Source organism: Lepidochelys kempii, chromosome 9 (assembly GCF_965140285.1).
Source record: "Lepidochelys kempii isolate rLepKem1 chromosome 9, rLepKem1.hap1, whole genome shotgun sequence".
NCBI lineage: Eukaryota > Metazoa > Chordata > Testudines > Cheloniidae > Lepidochelys > Lepidochelys kempii.
This window is the reverse complement of record NC_136388.1, coordinates 91352492-91371278: the sequence shown is the minus strand read 5'-3', so window position 1 is coordinate 91371278 and position 18787 is coordinate 91352492.

Genomic DNA, 18787 nt, shown 5'->3' with positions numbered 1-18787 from the left:
CAGGATTTGATTTGATTTCCAATTTTTTTGCCTCAACTGCGTCTTTTTCTTTGTTTAGTTGTGGTGGCATTTTTTGGCGTCTGGGAAATTTTTATCTCTGCATCCCATCCTAAGGTGACATGTACCCAGTCAATATGGGGGTAGTTCAAATCCTCCATTATTGTGGAGTTTTCTATTTTCATAGCGTCTCTAATCTCCTTGAGCATTTCACAATCGCCATCCTGCTCAGGTTGTCCGTGTAATTTGTGAGTGAGAAAATGTTTATCTTTTGGAACTAGGATGCCTCTTTCCAAGGAGGTTAGTTTGGCCTGGATCCAAACCCAGCTGTTTCTTCTTTCACTTCTGGTCCATTTAATATCCATGTCTTTCAAGGGAAATGTGCAGGCTTCCTGGCTTGGGTGGGGAAGGAAGAAAATTCTTGTGGCATTTGCAGTGACCTACCCTGCAAACAACTTGTTCCCAGCATATTTTGTATGGTGGCGTTTTGCCAGTGGGAAAATAATGGACTGGGCAAGGAATACAGATGGGGAGGAGACTGTACAAAAGAGAATAGAACATTGGGGAGAGAGGGAAGGAAATCTTGAGGGCCTGGAGAATGCAGCTGCAAGGAAGTAAAGTATCAGAGCTAGACAATGTGAGGGGCAGGAAAACAGAAGAGTGTATGGGAGCCAAGGAGCCAGCAACATGGCTGAGATTTAATTAACGGAGACCGTACTACATGTTACACTTAGTGCCTTGCTGAGAGGGTCTGCTTTTGTGCTTGCACAGCTATAATGAACTAAACAAATTCTACTCAGCCAGGGTGATTAATTTTGATCAGAAAATCAAATATTGTTTGTTTTTTCCATCATGGTACAGAGCGAATGAATAGATACTGTGCCATGGTTGGTAATTTGATCATGGTAACTATGCCAACGTGACAACGTAAAGTCTTAACTTGATGAAATCCGAGGTGAGATTGAGTCTCCAGGGTAGAGCTAGGAAAAATCTGAAGGATTCCGTGTAGAGAGGGGTTCACAAACAGAACTCTGCCATTTGGGTCACAGGCGATCCAATGAGTCAACATCTGCAGGCTCCCATGAGGTTTCATGTTCAGGATCTCGTCTCCCATGGTGTCCAGATTGATCAGTCCATCACCCCCAGCCACACCCAAGACGTGCCTTCTTACCTTAGATGTCTTGGGGAAGGAGGTATCATAGGGCTGGGAAGAGGTGATGAAGTGGCTATTTAAAGGGATAGGTTAATTAGCATCATGTGACTGTTGAAATAACCTAGTCCCATGAACTTTTGCACATCAGGGCTGAGAATTGCAAATGCATTGAGCCTTGAATACAGGACTAAACTTGAGAGGTTTGAGGTTCCATATGAAATATTTTGCACACTTTTAGTAATAATGCAAATTCAACATGAGGGGGAGGCAATTGGCATTTGGATTTTGTTAGCTAGGCCTCTGGCATCTTAGCCAGTAAAATGGACAGCTCTGATTAGGAGGGTGATTTTTTTTTCACATTCCTACCTATAATTCCCCCCTCCCCTCCCATCTTACTGCAAGGAGACTCTAGCCTTCTTAATATCTATAAAAATAAATGAAGCGAAGACTTTCATTTCTTTTTCACAACATGTTCTGATCCCTAGGACTAACTTAAAAATAGAATGACTTTTTAGACTTTGAAATGTGGTGGTGTTTTAACTGCCTATATCTTTTCACTCACATCATGTTCCCTATTGGTCTGCTGCAAAATAAGGTGTGCGCAATGAATTCTTGAAGGCGTATCTTATGCCCTAGTAATACCGCTGTAGCAGATGGTGACTATAACCGGAGAATCACTGCACACTTTCCAAATGTATAAAACCAGTGGGGCTGCATTGTAGGATCAGGCAATTGAGCAAAGTAAATTAATAGCCTGACTTTCAGAAGTAAAATAAAATGAACTAAAATGATAACTTCTTTATAAAGTTATTTAGCATCACTAAAATTATGGCAAGATTTCTTCCCAGTGGTTTCACATAATTCCAACAACTGCCAATTGTTGCATACTATATATGTATATACATATAGTGTATATGTATATACATATAGTGTATATGTAGTCCTTATGTCTGCCATTAATGTAAATGAGATCTCTTTTCTATACGGGGCATCTTAAAATGATCTATGTCATTGCATTAAACATGTTAGGGCATGGACATTTCTTTGCAGAAGTTTCTCATCCAGATTTCCTTGCATTGCGTCTATTAAATGTTAAACTAGCGAGAGCTTGTGCAGATCTCTGAAAAAGATTTGGGGGTCATGGTGGCTAATTAGCTGAACATGAGCTCCCAGCACAATGCTGTGGCCAAAAGGGCTAGTGCAATCTTTGGATGCATAAATAGGGGAATCTCGAGGAGGAGTAGAGGTTTTTACCTCTGTATTTGGCACTGGTGTGACCACTGCTGGAATCCTGTGTCTAGTTCTGGTGTCCACAATTAAAGAAGGTTGTTGATAAATTGGAGAGGATTCAGAGAAGAGCCGTGAGAACAATTAAAGGATTTAAAAGCTTGCCTTATAGCGATAGACCAGGGATCGGCAATCTATGGCATGCGGCCCGTCAGGGAAATCCACTGACAGCCCGGGACGGTTTGTTTACCTGCAGCGTCCGCAGGTTCAGGCGATCGCGGCTCCCACTGGCCGCGGTTCGCTGCCCAGGCCAATGGGGGCTGCGGGAAGTGGTGGCCAGCACATCCCTCGGCCCGTGCCGCTTTCCGCAGCCCCCATTGGCCTGGAACAGCAACCCGCAGCCAGTGGGAGCTGCGATCGGCCGAACCTGTGGACGCTGCAGGTAAACAAACCGTCCCGGCCTGCCTGCAGCTTTCCCTGATGGGCTGTGTACCAAAGGTTGCCAATCCCTGTGATAGACTAAAGAAGCTCAAACTTTTTAGCATAATAAAGAGAAGGTTAAGGAGTGACTTGACCATAGTCTGAACATATCTATATGGAGATCAAATATTTAATAACGGGATCTTCAAGCTAGCAGAGAAATGTGCAACATCAATGGCTGGAAGTTGAATCTAGACAAATTCAGAGTAGAAATAAGGTGTAATTTTTTAATGATGAGTAACCATTACAGCAATTTACTAACCTGTCGCGGTGGATTCTCCAACACTGACATATTTTAAATCAAGATTGGATGTTTTTCTAAAAGATCTCTAGGAATTATTTTGGGGAAGTTCTGTGGCCTGTGTTATACAGGAGGTCAGACTAGATCACAGTGGTCCCTTTTGGCTCTGGAATCTATTAAATCTATTGCATTTTATTAGTAAAAAAAATTCAACCTTCTCCTTTCTCTAGAATGGATGCTAATGCGTACTATTTCAGCCACTTAAAGCTACCATTGGTTCCTGCTCTTGGGCATCAATTTCACACCCGCCAACAGCTTTCTCACTGCCTCCTGCACAATATGGAAATAATTTTCTTCTCCCTTTCCTCCTGGTAGCTCTGAGTCCCACCCCCCACCTCCAACTTTTCTTTCTTTCTCTTTCCTCCTTCCCCACCACCCCAAGTCATGGTTTATGTAAAACTTGCTAGCATCACTTTTTTTGATGATTCCTAAGACCACTAACATCAGTTGTTTTCCTCTCTTCTACATAACCACTCCAGTCAAATGAGCTTTCACTGCAGAACATTTCCATGCTCATCAGGTTGTGTTCAGTTCTGTTGGCTCCCTCATGAACATTCTTTGTCATTTATCTAGATGAAACATGGGCCAAAGGATTATTACTGTGAGAAATGTGCAAAAAAAAAAAAAGGCAGCTAATTTTGCAGAGAAGAAGAATGGTTTACTTTCTCTCAGTGGTTGCCTTTCTTAGTGGTAAAGGGCTTTGACGATATGAACACTTCTTGTGTGTTTGTGGAGGTTCCAGTATGGGGATTTCAACTATTTGTGCTCTTTTGTTTTTGTTTTAAAGGGATTTTTTGAACCAATAATCAAACAATATTATTCATATCTATTTCAGTTCCTGGATGGTGGGAAACGGCAAGACCACCTAATTTTACATTAGTTGGCCTGATTGACTCCCTGAGGTTACTAAGAAAAGAAACTAGTACAATTACCAAGATATTTGGGTTTATTTGGTTTCTGCCAAATGGCACAATCTAACTCCTTTTTTACTAGCAGGATGGAAATTCCGAGACTTTACTGTTGCATAATTATTTTTTGAGGACTAGATGAAGCCAAAATATCATAGGGAAAAGAAATTTGTATGTCAAGAACAAATAATATAGCTGTGAATTAGTCAGAGCTCTCTACTGCAGATATGTACTGTATAGTTTTACACTCATAAACTCAGTTTAGACCAAGCTACTGGGGCCTGCTTGTTCCTCTGCAAAGAATGAGTAACTCCCATTGATTCAATGAAATTCCCTTGATTGATTTAAAGGGAATTACTTGTATCCTGCAGTCAGAGAACTGGGTCACTGAAGAAAGAAAAAGAGGTTAACATGACTTAATGCAGTATGAGATTGCAGTAAGGGTCTAATATGATAAGAAAAGCACATGAAGATGTCACAATGCCTAATCTTACTCTGGGAGAGAGGTAATCCAATTAGATAACAGCTAGAATTATACAGATAATGCTTGTTTCACATTTGCACAGATAATAAAACCAAAAGAACAGACATTAAATAGAAACTAAAGAGTGATAAAGAAGCACATTTCAGGAAGCCATGATAAATGTGAGTTTATAATATATATTTGTTGAAATTCAGTAATATGTTCGTTCGATAAGATGCATAGCCTGTCATATTAATTATACGATCAATTGGCCATTCAGCAGGCATAAGAGAGAAGACCTCTTTTAGGCCACTATTTATGCCCGCACTAAAGAGTAGCATTATCTCGTATCAAAGGCTTGCAATGTACTCCTCAGAAGCTGGCTTTTGATAGAACAAAAAGCTTTTCTTCCTCTTAAAATGATTTTATAAGTGAGTTTTTTGTTGAAGAGATATTAACCCATACATCAAAGGATTATAGTGTTGTCCACCACCACCGATTGTAAAGGCATTTGGTTATTAACCACAATATTGACTGCCCAGTACTTGTACTGGGCATAAATTGGGGACTTTTGTTCAGGACTGGCAATCTGCCAGCTTGTGTCAGCACTAACATCACTTACAAAAGAAATATATTGGACAACAGCAAATTGCTAGAATCAAACATTTTAAATTGAGCACAAGGGGCCGGGCAATTTTCAGCAGGGACCTAGGGGTCACTTAGGCATAACAAAGGGGTGGCAGGGCCAACTTTGAACGACTCAGGTTGCAATGCTACTTGCATATGGGGCGGTCAGACAGGTAACCTAGGCCCCCTCCTTGGCAAAAATTCTGGTTGCATCCTGTGATGAAGACTTGAAGTGCCACTTCAAGAGGATGTGGAAGTCGGGTTCCACTTCCTTTGGAAGCGATGCTTCCCCTGGGTCAAAGCTGGGTACTGTGGGTGGAAAAAGAAGCAGAAGGGGAGGGTTAAGGCCATGCAACAGGTTAGTTCAACACTGTCCTGCAGACTTTTACCACTGGCTGTGGTACTTACTACCAGGCATAGTCTAATGGGACTCTGTCCTAGATGACACTGCACTACAAACAATAGTCCTACAGAAGACAACGATGTTGTGCCTAATAGTATGTCTTTCCTGGAGCATATCCATTACCTAGAAACATTTCGTAGCAAGAATTTAGATTTATTAGAAGCTACAAAAACTGTGTCCTGGATTGTACAGCTGATGTCAGTCAAGATGAACAGATGGTGCTTCTAATGTGTATTGTTACTGTTGTCCCTAATAGGGAGAGAGCATTTCAGGGTGAAAATATACAAACACCTTCCTGAAGATGCTGGGCCCAGAGACTCCACTGGGTTTGTAATAAGGAAAACAATCTGGGTGTTTTGCAACTGTGTTTCCTCCCTTCAGGAACCTGTGACTAATGCTATAGTGACCCTCGGTCTTCTTAAAACAGTATTTTTATTTAGCAGATGAACAAAACAGAGAAAAGGGGATTTTAAAACAAACATTTGACACACATTCAGTCTCATATAAACTTACACTTGATTATAAGCTAAACTAGATAGGCTTTCCACTTAAGTCTGTTCTTCCTGTACCTTATGTTCTCCCAGCCAGAGCCTGACGGTATGTGTACACTGCATAGTAAACTCAGGCTCTGACTCAGATTTATGCCCAACCCCTCCTACCATCCACACACACAGCCTCTGACACTCACCAGAAGCATCTCAGGACAAGATGACCTCAGGTGACTCACCCAACAGTATGGGGCTGAGCCCAGGTCTCACTATGGTGTAGGACCAGAGGGACTCTTCCACTCCAACTCACTCTATTTGGGGCCCTCCCAGGAGAGCCGGCTAGAACCATTAAGGCTGCTATAGCGTGGCCTCCTAATGACTTTCGATTTCAATGAGTTGTAATCACTGACGTTATCACTGTCTCACCTGTGGGTGAAGGTACTGAAGCTGTTTGTTCCCCTACCACAACTGCACCATCCTAAAAGTCTAATGCGCCAAACACCAATTTTGGGACAGAGATAAATAATCCTTACCAAGCACCCCTGCATTCGTCACAGGAACCTAGGGGAGTTGAGTAACTATCTCCTGTTGAGTTTCACTGGGACTTGGGTGCCTAACTCCCTTCGTTCCATTTGAAAATACTTTCTGTAAGGCTGGTATTCTTTGCAAGAGCTGAATGAGTAATTCACACTTAGTCACACTTAGTCAGATGTAGCCTTTTCTACATCTGAAATATCTGCAGGCAAAGACCAAGTCATATGGTGGTCCAAATAATTCAGCAAAGTTATGAGTCTCTTCATTCTGTGGCTTAATCAAAACATTATGAGAACATTTGATAGTCAAACTTTGTTGATTAGTTGTGATTGGCAAGATAAATCAGAGTAATCTTTCTGTTTCCTGACTGGATGAGCTTGCAAACAATTGTGCGTGTGAATTTACAGTTTGGTGTCTATACGTGCTGTGTATGTGGCTATGGCATTACCTATTGTCAGACATTCATGCCTGTAAAACTGGATCACCCAGATGGTCACAGAAGTGAACAAAAGGGTGAGAAACTGGTCAAAGGTGATTAGTTTAAAATTTAAGCAATTGTGCATTGAAAATAGCTTGCAGTATTTGCCAAGTTGTGTGACATTCTATACCATCTAGACAGCCATGCCCTCCACGAAATCTAGGTCATTGCTTCCATGCTGTCACAGAAAAATGTTTGTTTGTTTTTTTTTATTTAAATCGGTGTACTTTAGATTGCAAACTCCTTGGGGTAAGGACAGCCTTTTAGTTTTCTCTTTGTACAACACCTAGTACACTAGGACCTTGGTCTATGCATGGGGCTCCTAGGTGCTACGATAATACAAATAATAACTGTCACAGTACAGGGCAACTGCACCTGCATTTCCCCTCTGTGTCCAGCAAGGTCACCTACTCTCAGGTTTCCGGCCCCACAGCCCTCACCTTTCTTGGGTGGAGACACACATCTCTCTCCCTCCTCACTGGGGTATTTCCACGCTGCACAGCCCCTTGTCTACACTCTGAATTCCCCAGCAAGTCAGACTGCCTAAGCAGGCCTGCTTTGCCTTCTCCTCAGAAGCCACAAACAGTGTAATTGCCACAGTTATAAGTTACCACGCAGCACATTTAGTCTTAGGGTGTGTCTACACTGACAGAGTTACAATCGCCAGCAGTTACAGCACCGCTCAGAGAGCGCTGAAGGGAAACAGCAGTTGTGCGTTCACACTGTCAGCTGCCTGCACAATCGCGTGTTCACACTTGCAGCACTTGCAGCGGTATTTGGAGCAGTGCACTCTGGGTAGCTATCCCACCGAGCACCTCTTCCATTTCTGCTGCTAAGAGTTGTGGGAAGGCGGAGGGGGTCGCGGGGCATCCTGGGTCCTGTCCCAATGCCCCGTGATGCTTTGCTTCATATCCCAGCAATCCCTGTGCTTCTGTCTGCATTTGGCACCATCTTTCAACAGTTTGTGTACTGTGCACTCTATCTCTTGGATCTGCAGGAATGGATCCCGCACTGTTGACCAATATGTTGCTCACTCTCACTAACACATCATGAGTGTCAGTGGAGTTATTCCTTAAACTACAAAGGCAAGAGGAGTTTGACATTGATCTCGCCACACATAGCAGCTACGACATGAGTGCCTGTGGCATTCATGGAGGTGCTGACCACAGTGGAACGCTGCTTTTGGGCTCGGGAAACAACCACTGAGCGGTGGGATCACATCATCCTGCACGTCTGGGATGACAAGCAGTGGCCGCAGAACTTTCGGATGAGGAAAGCCACATTCATGGGACTGTGTGATGAGCTCGCCCCAGCCCTGTGGCACAAGGACATGAGAATGAGAGCTGCCCTGTCATTGGAGAAGCACGTGGTGATAGCACCGTGGGAGCTGGCAACTCCAGACTGCTTCTGATCGGTTGCTGACCAGTTTGGAGTGGGAAAGCTGACCGTTGGACTCATATTGACAGAAGTGTGCAGGGCCATTAATCAAATCCAGCTCCGAAAGACTGTGACTGTGGGCAATGTGCGTGACACTGTGGATGGCTTTGCACAAACGGGCTTCCCTAACTGTGGAGGGGCCATACATGGCACACATATTCCAATTCTGCAACCAGACCACCTAGCCACAGAGTACATTAAAGGGATATTTCTCAGTGGTTCTCCAGGCGCTTGTGGATCACCATGGGCGTTTCACGGACATTAACGCAGGCTGGTCTGGAAAAGTGCATGACACACGCATCTTGCTGGCTTGTTCAGGAAGCTGCAAGCAGGGACTTTCTTCCTGGACCAGAAGATCACTATAGGTGATCCTGGGAAACCCTGCCTACCCCTTAATGCCATGGCCTATGAAGCCATACACGGGACACCTTGACAGCAGCAAGGAGTGGTTTAACAACAGGCTGAGCAAGTGCAGAATGACTGTGTGTGCTTTTGGCCATTTTTAAGGCTCGCCGGTGCTGCCTATCTGGGAGGCTGGACCTGGCTGATGACAATATTCCTATGCTTATAGCCACGTGCTGTATGCGCCACAATATTTGGGAAGGGAAGGGTGAAAGCTTCACTCAGGGCTGGACTGCTGAGGCTCAGTGCCTGGAGGCTGAATTTGAACAGCCAGAGACCAGGGCTATTAGAGGGGTGCAGCATGGGGCCATGAGAATCAGGGATGCCTTGAGGCAGAAATTTGAAGCTGAAATCCAATAATAGGAGACGACTGTAATTGGTGCAGACAATGCACTATGAAGGTTTAAGAAAATTGCCTCTTGGTTTGCAGGGCTCTGTTTGCTTTTGGTTAATGGAATAAAGATTGCTTTCAAACCAAAATTCTTTTATTAAAAAAAAACACTTACCAGGGGCCTCCTCTCCTGTTTGTGCTTCGCCAAGCTCCAACAGCTAGCCTCCTCCAGGGTAGAAAAGAGCCTTGTCGTAGGCATTCCGCAGCTCCTTCACTTTGACCCTGGACTGCAGTGTGTCCCTTTCTATCATGCATCGTGAAATCTGTCTGTAGGTATCATAATTCCTATGGCTGGAGCGCAGCTGGGACTGCACAGCCTCCTCTTCCCAAATGCTGCTGAGTTCCAGCAGCTCGGCATTGCTCCAAAGAGGGGACCGCCTGGTGCGTGGAGCAGGCCTGGTCACCTGGAAAGATGCGCTGAGACCATTGCACCCGTCACCGAGCAAACAGGAAGGGGACTTTCAAAATTCCCAAGGAATTTAAGGGGTGGGGCTCACGGTTGGTTACCTGAGGGCAGGGCAGCAGCGTTCAAACCGATGACCAGAGAGGCGAGAACAGGCATTGTGGGACACCTGCCAGGGGCCAATTGCAGTGCTGTAATCGACCAGGAAGAAAGCTCTACGCCTCTCGTCAGGGTGGTTTTTAATTTTTTTACAGCGCAGCAAGTGTGCAGTTTCTGCGCACTACATTGCTTGGCAGTGTGTACACCTCGGGAGTTACACCGGAGAAAGTTATATTAGTCATGTCTTCCCACTAGAGAGGTTACATAAAATCCCACAATAACACACACACACATTGGCATTTTTAATACAATGACCTCCTAAAATACTTGCATTTAATTCAATCAGCTTTAACTTAATTCAGTAAGGTTTGTCCAGGATATTGCAGAAAATTGACATACCTGTCACAGTAACAATACAGAAGGAGCAACTTAAAAGCCCATGTGACTTAAACTGCTATAAGAAATGCTGTTGGAAAGTGGAGCATGTTGGCAAAGCAAAAGCAAGTGTGCTCGCTCATTGGGATAATAGACTGAACCAGTCCTTCAAGCAGGATGCTGTAACGTTATTGCCTACTACTGCTAGTTCTACTTATCCAAATTCATCTGCATTATGGGTACCTGGCCTGACGTTCATGAAACATTCACATAACCAGAAAAATGTTTCGGGGGCCTCAGTCTGACTCTTCAACTGTCCTTAAGATCTTGTCTGCAAGAATTCCACCCTGGTAATAGATTTGCGTGGATGCCAATGCTAAGCAGATAGCTCGACATGCAACACACTCTTCTAGCTGCTTCTGCATCCAAGTGCTTGAGGAAATAAGGAGCTGGTCTCAATACTAGTTCAGGAAGGTAGTGGATCTGCAAAGTGCCCAGAAGTCCCAACCAAGTTTAAGACCACATTGTGCTAGGCGCTGTACAAGCATATGAGAGTCCCTGCCCTGAAACGCTTACTATGGTAAATTTATTTTTCTTTCTTTTTCCACCCTCCTGTTTCCTTACTGCAAAGGAAAAGCTTAGAAGATGGTCACTATCCACTGTAATGGGAAGCAAAGTATGTACATAGTGTGTGCAGGGCCAGGGGGAGGGAGAGGTGTTAGTATTTACTGGCCATGGAAAGTGAGTCTGATAGCAGAGATATTTCAGCAGAAGAACTTTTCTCTAGCTTCAGAGAAAAATACATCATGTTTGACTGAAAAGTGACTTTCAGGGGTATATGTGCAAGAAGTTGGAGAGAGACCAAACTGGAGGAGAAGAGGGCCTGTTTGTAAAATGTTTGAGAAATTAGGTTACACAAGAATCTGATTACATGGAGCAATTGCTCAGGAATAAAACACTAGGGGTTCAACAGAAAAGAATCAAAAAGGTAGCGTGGCTATTAAAAGGTTAATTGTAAAAGGTAAGATAGAGGGATCAAAGTTGCATAGATGTGTTAAGAGCTAAATACAACAGAGATAAATGGGAGCCAGAGAGAACCTGTTAGGGGGGAAATGAAAACAGAAAAATCTGAGAGAAGGAATCTGTTTGATGAAAGTGTAGGGGAAAAGAATGGTCTGTTAAAAGCTACGAGAAAGTGGCTATTGTTCCACAGCTTCCAAACAAAAAATTAAGTTCATATTTTTCACACAAGTCATTTTTGACAAAATCCCAGTTTCCGGCAAAAAGCTATTCATTGAAAAAATGTAAGCCAGCTCTGCAAAACAATGGTAAGCATGTTAGTTTGCACAATTCTCTACCCTTGCATCTATCCCCACCCCCAAGACACACACATACACCTTATCTTTTGTTGTCACATCCATTTGCTTGTGTGTCACCTAGGATTTATATTGTACCCATAGTGTCTCCGCCCCTTTGTTGAGCACTTCACTTGTCTGAGTGCAAAATCTTCTGTAGGGCCTGCTAGCTTGCCTCCCGCCTGATCTCTCAATTGTCAACTCCCCCTGAGATCCTCAGGAATCCATGAGGGGCCATTCTGTCCCCTGGACCCAGCAGGTTCCTGACAGAAGGCGCAACTGGAAATGGTGCCTGCCTGACACCATTTTAACAAGGTCTTTTGCCAGAATGAGCAAAATCTTGACCTTGTAGAAGTCCGGGATCTCCAGCTGTTGCCCTTTTCATTTGTTTTAATCCGTCATTTTAAAATGTCAGTTTAATGACTAAGAAAGTCAGATGTCTCCTGATACCATCTGTCTAAACGTTGCTTTTGCTAGGAAGACAATTAAGTTATAGTTCTTCCTAGGGTATGATAGCAGCAGCCCAATGAGCAATGTACTTGATAATTTAACAGGCATTTTGTCTTTTTAACAAGCTTTGTTGTTTTCTGAATGGTTCACTTCGTAAATATTAAAGAAAATGAATAAACCTCAGTAAAAATCTTAGTATATCCATTAATCTGAAAGATGTTTACTCTTTACAAACTAAAAGAGAGTTCCATGAGTTATCTGTGCAGATTATTAGTATCTGAATGATAAAAGTAGTTATTAGTAGAGCTGGTCAAGAATTGCTTGACTAAACATTTTTCTGTCAGAAAGTGCCAATTTGTTGACACTGAAACTGTTCGTGGGATAGAGTCAGTTTTGACGAATTTCCCATATTGAAAATTTTTTGAAACAGTTTGAAAATTGTCAAAATGACCTGTGTTGACTTTTTTTTTTTTTTAAATCAAGTTCTGGTTTTCTGGTCAAAATGACTTGTTTAGAAATTTAAGTTCATTTTACAGTAAAATGTAAAAAATTTAAATTTAGAAATTATTGAACTGAAGCGTTTCCATTGACCAAATCTGAAATTCTGTTTGGCTTTTCAGTTATCAAAAATTTGAGATTGACTTTTTCCCCCCTGCCCTGATTCAGGTCAAAATTTTTGTAATCTTGAACATTTTCTCACAGGGCAGGGAAACCTGCTCAGCTCTAGTAGTTACACTGCCTACTAGGAGAGTTATCTATATTATTATTATTTATTATTATCATTATTTTATTTTATTATTATTATAGGCAGAACTAATAGTGACACTTAGAGCTAAGGATGACTAGTAATTTCCATGATAACCTGCTGATTTCAGATCCTTATAACTTTGCAACTGTTTGGGCTGAAATTCCGTACCTCTCAGGCTGGATTTTTTTATACATAGTTTGCCAGTGTTAAATATAATTCCAACCATTGTTTAGAGCAGCGGTAGCGTAACTGTGGCTTGGAGCTATAAGATTAATTCTGGGGGTGGGTAGTCAGAGTGATGACTTGCTGTGCTCATGAAAATCTATTCAGTTTAGCTGAATATTAAAACTACAGAAAACGGCCATTTGCACATGTGTAGTAGAACTTGTTTACATTAAGCTTGTGTGGCATCTGCCATCTTGACCAACTCTGGGGACTGAACCAGCTGAAAGCAGAAGTCTCTAGAGCTGGGGCTGAAGAGTGAGATTCTGTAGTCTGGGTCTGTAACAGACTCTCATCCCTATGGCCTAGTGGAAGGAACACAGGTCTGGGAACTTGTTGACCACGGGTTCTTGGCTGCTTGCCCACATGCTCTTCTTCTGTGGGAGCCTTTTCTTCAGGGGCACATTGCAATCCATTCCCTGAATTCTGCCTTTTTAACTGGTGTCTCAGGCCTCACTGACAACTTTATTGCCACTGAAAAATGCAGAAAACATTCTCAAGTTCCCAGGGTATTCGAAAATCCCATTGTGTAGAGGATCCTTCCCTCCAGTCACACTAGCCAAAGAGTAAACATAAAATACCTTGGTACGTCTGAGGCTTTTCCCCATCTTCTAATGAAAACCAGCGGCACGTGGTTAAATTTGTTTTCTGTAGGGCAAGGTGTGTATCTGGCTGAAGGCTGTTACCCATGATAGAGAAGCACTTGGCTGTTAGAGAAGAACTCTTACAGGAGGCTCTGAGAAGTAATAACTATTTAGGTCATATGAGATGCGGACAAACAGATGAACAGTGAGGAAAACGTAGGCAAACTCTGTGTAAGATGAGGCCTTTGTCTCTTAGTGCCCCTTTGCAGTAGGAAGGGGAGTAATGCCAAGCTGACTCTATCCCCCTTATGCCACCGCACTTGAGTCTGTGTTCGTGGAGTCCTTGTTATGACCCAGCCCCTGATAGTCTCTGCCCCAAATAGGGTAATGGCAAGTCAGAAGTTCCCTGGCTTTAGTCGGGGCTAGACAGCCCTAGGTCTCCTCGTTTTAGAGCCTTCTTCTCTGAAGTCATAGGCTGCAGTAGCTAGGGGAATCCAGGGCTGCCTCTGCTGGGTCTCAATTTAGGGCTCTTGGTTGGAACAGTCAGAACCAATCCCTCTCAGTCTCATGCCGCTTCCTAGCGCTCCCCTTCTGTAGGCTTCCCACCAGCCTCTTGCCCTGCCCTCGTCTCTTTGAAGCGCTGGCTTCTTTGGCAGCTTCTCCCCAGTCTGCTGGAGGAATCCTTGCTGGCAGCTTCTTTTCTTCTCTGGAGTTCCCCCTCTGCAGTCTTAACCTTTTATCATGCCGAGGTGCTTTCCTACCTAGTTAACTGCCTCTCAGTGGGTTAACTACTCCCAGGTGAACCTGAGATGTCTCATTTCCCTTTGTGGAGCCTGTCAGAGAGAGGCTGGACCCAGACTCCCTCAGAGGGCCAACTACCCTTTGACACACTGCCTACGTGAGGGGTGTGTGGTCTTGTGGTCTCTACAATCTGCTGAAATTACAGTAACTAGTATTGTCACATTCAGAAACCAAATGAAACAAGCACAGAACGAGAAATAATGTGGATCATTAATCAGAAAAGTCACATGTGTGGATTTCACAAGGCCTGTTTTGCTTTCCCGTGTTTTAACAATAAATATGTTAACTCTGGCAAGTGACAATAAGCATCCATATGGGGCTACATTTCTGTATTTGCACTAATTCCAAATATGTAGATTGGGAGTCTGTTCCAAAATGACTAGCGTATCAGAGCCAATTCATTTTTAGACTCTGATAGGGACCAAAGCTGAAAGGAAATATCACAAAAGTGTCTCATCTTTCACCCTGATTCCTGCTGATTTGTATTTGAGTAACACATTGCATATTTCCCTGAAAACATCCACTCAGTGTGAAGCAGCAGCCAAAACAGCTAACCGAATGTTAGGAACCATTAGGAAAGGGATAGATAATAAAACAGAAAATATCATAATGCCACTATATAAATCCATAGTGTGCCCACACTTTGAATACTGCGTGCAGTTCTGGTTGCCTTATCTCAAAGAAGAAATATTAGAATTGGAAAAGGTACAGAAGAAGAACAATTAAAATGATCAGAGGTATAGAACAGGTTCCATCCTAGGAGAAATTTAAAGACTCAGACTGTTCAGCTTAGAAAAGAGATGACCAAGGGGGAATATGACAGAGGTCTATAAAATCATGACTGGTGTGGAGAAGATAAAGAAGGAAGTGTTGTTTACCCCTTCACATGACACAAGAACTAGGGGTCACCTGATGAAATTAATAGGCACCATGTTTAAAACAAACAAAAGGAAATATTTCTTCACACAACACACAGTCAAGCTGTGGAGCTTGTTACCAGGGGATGTTGTGAAGGCCAAATGTACAACTGGGTACAAAAAAGAATTAGATAAGTTCCTGGTAGATAGGTCCATCAATGACTATATTAGCTAAGATGGTCAGGGATGCAGCCCTATGCTCCAGGTGTCCCTAAATCTTCGATATCCAGAAGCTGGAACTTGATGACAGTGGATGAATCACTGAAAATTGCCCTGTTCTGTTCACTTCCTCTGAAGCATCTGGCACATGATACTGGGCTAGACTGACATTGGTCTGACCCAGTATGCCCGTTCTTATGTAACTCCTTGTAGTATTCCTCATTTCAGTCTTGAAAACATTTATTAGTAGGCATTAGAAACTTATAAAATCATAGGACTGGAAGGGACCTCGAGAGGTCATCTAGTCCAGTCCCCTGCACTCATGGCAGGACTAAGTATTATCTAGTCCAGTGGTGTGCAACCTGCGGCCCGTCAAGGTAATCCACTGGTGAGCTGCGAGACAGTTTGTTTACATTGACCATCCGCAGGCACGGCTGCCCGCAGCTCCCAGTGGCCGTGGTTCACTGTTCCTGGCCAATGGGAGCTGCGGGAAGCAGCGCGGGCCACAGGGGCGTGCTGTCCACTGCCTCCCTCAGCTCCCATTGGCCAGGCATGGCGAACTGCAGCCACTGGGAGCTATGGGCAGCCCTGCCAATGTAAACAAACTGTCTCGTGGCCCACCATCGGATTACCCTGAGGGCCACAGATTGCCCACCACAGATCTAGACCATTCCTAATAGGTGTTAGTCTAACCTATTCTTAAAAATCTCCAAAGATGGAGGTTCTACAACCTCCTTAGGCAATTTATTCCAGTGCTTAACCACTTGACAGGAAGTTTTTTTCCTAATGTCCAGCCTAAACCTCCCTTGCTGCAATTTAAGCCCATTTCTTCTTGTCCTATCCTCGGAGGTTAAGAAGAACAATTCTTCTCCCTCCTCCTTGTAACACCTTTTATGTACTTGAAAACTGTTATGTCCCCTCTGTCTTCCCTTTTCCAGACTAACCAAACCCAATTTTTTTCAATCTGCCCTCATAGGTCATGTTTTCTAGATCTTTAATCATTTTTGTTGCTCTTCTCTGGACTTTCTCCAATTTGTCCACATCTTTCCTGAAATCTGGCACTCAGAACTGGACACAATACTCCACTTGAGGCCTAATCAGCATGGAGTAGAGCAGAAGAATTACTTCTCATATCTTGCTTACAACACTCCTGCTAATACATCCCAGAAGGATGTTCGCCTTTTTTTGGAACTGCGTTACACTGCTGACTTACATTTAGCTTGTGATCCACTGTGACCCCCAGATCCCTTTCCACAATACTCCTTCCTAGGCAGTCATTTCCCATTTTGTATGTGTGCAACTGATTGTTCCTTTCTAAATGGAATACTTTGCATTTGTCCTTATTGAATTTCATCCTATTTACTTCAGATCATTTCTCCAGTTTGTCCAGATCATTTTGAATTTTAATCCTTTCCTCCAAAGCACTTGCAACCCCTCCCAGCTTGGTATCATCTGCAAACTTTATAAGTGTACTCTCTATGCCATTATCTAAATCATTGATGAAGATATTGAACAGAACCGGACCCAGAACTGATCCCTGCGGGACCGCATTCATTATGCCCTTCCAGCATGACTGTGAACCACTGATAACTACTCTCTGGGAGAGGTTTTCCAAACAGTTTTGCACCCACCTTATAGTAGCTCCATCTAGGTTGCATTTCCCTAGTTTATTTATGAGCAGGTCATGCAAGATAATATCAAAAGCCTTACTAAAGTCAAGATATATCATGTCTACTGCTTTCCCTCCCCCTTCCCCCATCCACAAGGCTTGTTACCCTGTCAAAGAAAGCTATCAGGTTGGTTTGACATGATTTGTTCTTGACAAATCCATGCTGACTGTTACTTATCACCTTATTATCTTCTAGATGTTTGCAAATTGATTGCTTAATTATTTGCTCCATTATCTTTCTGGGTACAGAAGTTAAGCTGACTGGTCTGTAATTCCTTGCGTTGTCCTTATTTCCCTTTTTATAGATTGGCACTCTATTAGCCCTTTTCCAGTATTCTGGAATCTCTCCCGTCTTCCTTGACTTTTCAAAGATAATCGCTAATGGCTCAGATATCTCCTCAGTCAGCTCCCTGAGTATTCTAGGATGCATTTCATCAGGCCCTGGTGACTTGAAGACATCTAATTTGTCTAAGTAATTTTTAACTTGTTTTATTCCTATTTTAGCCTCTGATCCTACCTTATTTTCATTGGCATTCACTACGTTAGACATCCGATCACCACCAACCTTCTTGGTGAAAACTGAAACAAAGAAGTCATTAAGCATCTCTGCCATTTCCACATTTTCTGTTACTGTTTTTCCCTCTTCATTGAGTAACAATGTCCTTGGTCTTCCTCTTTCTTCTAATGTATTTGTAGAATGTTTTCTTATTACTCGTTATGTCTCTAGCTAGTTTGATCTCGTTTTGTGCCGTGGCCTTTCTAATTTTGTCTCTACATGCTTGTGTTATTTCTTTATATTCTTCCTTTTGTAATTTGACCTATTTTTTTTTGTAGGACTCTTTTTAGTTCATTGAAGATCTCCTGGTTAAGTCTCTTGTCATACTTTCTGTCTTTCCTACGCAGTGGGATAGTTTGCTCTTGTGCCCTTAATAATGTTTCTTTGAAAAACTGCCAGCTGTCTTCAGTTGTTTTTCTCCTTAGACTTGCTCCCTAGGGGATCTTACCTACCAACTCCCTGAGTTTGCTAAAGTCTGCCTTGTTGAAATCCATTGTCTTAATCCGTCTGGTGAAGTGAGCTGTAGCTCACGAAAGCTTATGCTCAAATAACTTTGTTAGTCTCTAAGGTGCCACAAGTCCTCCTGTTCTTTTTGTCTTAATGTTGCTTTTCTCCCGCCTACCATTCCTTAGAATCCTGAACTCTACCATTTCATGATCATTTTCACCCAAGCTGCCTTCCAGTTTCAAATTCTCAACCAGCTCCTCCCTATTTGTCAAAATCAAATCTAGAACAGCCTCTCTCCTAGTAGCTTTCTCCATCTTCTGAAATAAAAAATGGTCTCCAATACATTCCAATAACTTGTTGGATAATCTGTGTCCTGCTGTGGTGTTTTCACAACAGATGCCTGAGTAGCTGAAGTCTCCCTTCACCACCAAGTCCTGTGCTTTGGATGATTTTGTTTGTTTAAAAAAAAAACCTCATCCACCTCTTTTTCCTGCTCTGGTGGTCTGTAGTAGGCCCCTACCATGACATCGCCCTTGGTTTTTACCCCTTTTATCCTTACCCAGAGACTTTCAGCAAGTCTGTCTCCTATTTCCATCTCAATCTCAGTCCAAGTGTATACGTTTTCAATATGTAAGGCAACCCCTCCTCCCTTTTTTCCCTGCCTGTTCTTCCTGAGGAAGCTGTATCCTGCTATACCAATGTTCCAGTCATGT